The sequence below is a fragment of the Trachinotus anak genome, unplaced genomic scaffold (assembly GCF_046630095.1).
Source record: "Trachinotus anak isolate AG129_WGS33_773 ecotype Australia unplaced genomic scaffold, CSIRO_AGI_Tana_v1 ptg000022l, whole genome shotgun sequence".
NCBI lineage: Eukaryota > Metazoa > Chordata > Actinopteri > Carangiformes > Carangidae > Trachinotus > Trachinotus anak.
In genome coordinates, this window is record NW_027273873.1 from 1,045,001 (window position 1) to 1,049,125 (window position 4,125).

At 40.8% G+C, this 4,125-nt stretch overlaps 1 protein-coding gene across 3 annotated transcripts in view; it reads right to left on the reverse strand.

The window, feature by feature from the left end:
• Nucleotides 1-3,995, reverse strand: part of LOC139606531 (uncharacterized) — a 27,224-nt gene extending 23,229 nt beyond the window's left edge. For all 3 annotated transcript variants that reach the window (XR_011684645.1, XR_011684646.1, XM_071458761.1), the window contains exon 1: nucleotides 1-3,995. This exon is cut by the window's left edge. The gene's annotated coding sequence lies outside the window, so the exon portion shown is untranslated.
• Between the last annotated feature and the right edge of the window lie 130 nt (nucleotides 3,996-4,125).

Consider the following 4,125-nt stretch of genomic DNA (forward strand, 5'->3'; position numbering starts at 1 on the left):
TCATTTCAGATTTATCATCCCCTCATAACATCAGTAAAGTTTCAGGCTCAAACACCTGCTGCCCACAGGTACATCTGATAAAGATCTTTTAAATTTGGACCTTCAGTCCGTCAAAAAGATAAAAGATTAAAGGGCAGAGCTCTGCAGACTCTGACTTGTTAATGAGGTTCATTTCAATATAAATCTACAAATTTCAGGAGGAGAAGATCTTGCTTGTTATGCCTAATATAATTAAGTGGAAATTCAAAAACCCATTCAAGTAAACTGAATAATATGGGAAGAAAAATCATAAAACTGCTCCATTAATTTGTCAGAATGAAGAAGTGAGAGAAAAATAGTTTTAGCTGAAGGATGAGGTTGATTACAGACGAGTGAGAGGAAGATGGAGCGGCAGAGAGTTATATAAGTCAAATTAATGCAGACTAATGGAGCCCCACTGAGTCCAGGGAGACCTGAATACACACAAACACACACACACACTAAGACAAGCTAACATATGGCGCACACACACACACACACACACACACACACACACACACCCACACACATTAATATACAGACACATGCCTGTAAATATGAACACAAAGTAGGTTAAAGAACTCAGACTCTCACCGACCCTCGCGGCTGCGTCATGTGATGTAGAAGTTCGGTGTCTCACCTTTTTTTTCAGCTGTGATGCGGCTTCCAGCGAAAACAGAGAAAACACCTGTTCATTCGTGTGATGACATCACACCAGCAACCTCACACAAAGGTGACTCCTTCCAATGTAGTTTCAATGTCTAGGCTGAATCTGAATATGGCACAGACATGAAAAAATATAAGTATATCTTTTAACCATTTTAGCAGCTGCATGTGGAGACAGTGGAGTTTCAGTGACAGTTTATGCCAAATATAAATCAGAAATTAATTTATAATGAAGAGAAATCCAACATTCGAGTAGCCCGCAAACTCCATGCACACAGACAGAGCTGTCTCTATCATCTCTCTAGTGCAGAGTGTTGCTGGAGGGTTGCTTTCCACCTCTGGACACCACCTCTTTCTTATGTTTCTGTCACTTATTTTCTTCTTCTGAAGTTAGCACGCTAACCAGCTAGCCCCGGCGTGGTTGGCCCGCCTCGTCACTTTCCGATACCGAGTCACCGTCGCATCCAGCCTGCCCTGAAGAAGTAGCTGCGTCTGTCGCTGTTTGCTCCCACAGACTCCCCTCAAGGATGCTGTGTTAAATAATGTGTGTGAGCTTCATCAATAATGTGGAGAGGAGGTAAAGAGGAAGCAACAGAGGAGAACGAGGGATAATGCTGCATGGAAAAGAAAAAAGAGGTGACAGAGGGATGAAGAGAGAACCAAAGACACGGAGAGGGGGCAGCCAGAGGCCACGTCACAATTAATTGTCTCTGGCTTCAGTGAATTTTTTTACTGTTTCTCTGTCTCTCTGCTGTTCTCTCTCTAACTTTCTCTCCCTCTTTTTACTTTTCTGACTCTTTCTGCTCTTCACTCGTCTTCTCTGACCCCATCTCTGGTAGTGTGTGTTTGTCTTTCAGTGCCAACACACACACACACACACACACACACACACCCCCACACCCCCTGCCTGAGGAAAGGTTGTTGGTGCTGTGGTCACCAGAGGCCTGTGTAGTGGTGCAGTGGTTCACTGTGCTTCCGCTGCAGTGGGAGTCTCACTCTCTGGCTGGTGGACCCAGGCAGGGTCGCTGCAGGACACAAAACGATTCCCCGGTTTCTTAACTGACTTAAACTTTTCCTTCAGCTGGAAACATGTTGGGTGTCAGGAGCATTTCTGCTGTGACCTTTGACCCGGGAGTTGGTCTTTAGTTTTTGTTCTGTTGATGCAAACTGCACCTAAACAGCTGATAACAAAACAGGGAAGAATAAACTTTAACACAACTTAAATCTTCAGTGACACATCATAATAAACTACACACCTTGAATCGGGAGGAGTCTGACCCTGCATTCATGTGCTGTCAGAATAATCAGAAAAATGAGTTTCCGACTGGGAAAATTCACATGAACATCTCAAATCAACATCTTAACTTGTAAAATCAGCTGAAACTGTGGGACACAATTTGCAGAGTTGTTGACGTTGTTTACGCAGAAACATGGCGGATGAAAATAACTGTTTGTTTGATGGTAATTATAGAAGTTATTTATTAGCAGTAACCCTGATAATTCATTAACAACATGTGGCTTTAACACTCTGTCATGTCTGTGGGTTCAGTTCAGTTCAGGGCCTGGACATAGTTAGCCTAGCTTAGCATAAAGACAGGAAGCAGAGGGAAACAGCTAGCTAGCCTGGGTCTGCCTAAAGCTCACCGATTAACACGTCACCTCTCGTTTGTTTTTTGATATTTTACATGTGAGATATATTTGACTTTGACGCAGATCATCCAGTCACATGCTAGCACACGCAGCTCTTTTCTGTCGAGAACTGCAGCCGTTGACTGCAACGTTGAGCTTTTCCTTTTTGTTTGAAGTACTTTTTTTGTTTGAGTGGAAAACAACTGCGCTTCAGCTTCAGGAGGGAATGACAGTGATTGGTTGTTGTCGGTGTGTAGGAACGGTGCTCGCACAAAGTTGCATCGTTGCTTTGCCGTCACCTCAGGACAAACAGGTGTAAGAACCAGTTTTATCTCCATTTTTTGTCCATCTGGTTTGTTTTCTAGCCTGTAATGAGCTGAACAAATGCTGCAGTGACTGGACTTAATGGACAGTTTCCCCTTCACAACCCAAACTGCCTCCTTCCATCAGAAACACACAACAACACAAACACACAATGAAACAAAGTGACAGAGTGAAGGAGGGAGAGACAAGAGAGAAATACAATCAGACAAGATCGTTTTAATACAAGAACGCAACTGCTGTTTAGCTGCAGGGGAGAGACACACACACACACACACACACACACACACACAGCCTCTCAGTATGCAGTTTTGCAGTAAGTGTAGCACCAGAAATAGCCTGAGAGCTGTAAGAGCAGTTAGCAATGAATATTTCAACTATTCTCTCTCCCTCTCTTTAAATCTCTTTGTCCTCTTCTATCCCTCTCTCCTCTCGGTTTGCATTTTCTATTTTCTCCTCTCTTTTAACTTTTAATCATCTGTCTTTTAATCTTGACCTTTTTTTCTCTTCCTACCAGTCTGAGCGTCCACTTCCATGGCCGAGGAAACGTTTAGGTGTGAACGTGAAACCAGGTTATTGAAATAACCAGCACCCGCAGCATTAATGAATATACAGGATACGAGATGAAAGACTGAGATAAAAATGCATTAACAGTTGTTGTGTTGTTTGTAGGTGTTTGACAAAAAGACACAGAAGCAAAAATCCCTTTTACCTTATCTGTAGCTTTGGAGTTAATTATCTTGTTACCTAAGGATCACAGTGTCTCCTGTAATAATGGCTCATTTTATCAAATCGTTCAGTTTCTTCTCCTGTGGAGGACTATGACTCACTGACCCTGCTGATAATCACAGGTGAATACTCCATGAGAACACTTGGTTTGCTTGGTTTAAATAATTAACTCATTATCTCAAAAAAACAACAATTTTGTTTGGGTTTTTATTTTTTGTTTTGTTTTGTTTTTTTTCATGAAAATTAGATCCTGTTATCTCTGGAAAAAACATGTGTTGTAATTAACCTGTTATCAGAAGAACAGCTTGGTTATTATGAGATAATTAACTTCTGATCTTGAGATAATTATTGTGGCTGTGGCCTCTTTTGGTTTCCATACAGTTTCTGCAATCCTAATCCTAACTATGTTATTATGATATTTTTTTTAATTATTATTGTGTCCATGGCTTCTTAATTATCTCCAATGAGATAATTATTTTGTTATTGTGAAAATACTTACATAAGAGAATGAACTTGTTAGCTTGAGAAAATGACCTTTTATCTACCAAAAGATGATCTTTATCCCGTTATCTCAGGAAGAGCTTTGTTTCTAGGAATAACAAGATAATTAACTCATGATAATGAGATTTTTAAAAAATGGCTCCTGTCTGCTTCCATAAGAGACCAAGAGAAGAGTCATTTCAGCTAAATCAATCAAAATCTGGACATAGATTAAATAAAAAATGAAAACGAACCAGTGAGAAAAGAGCCACACATACAATA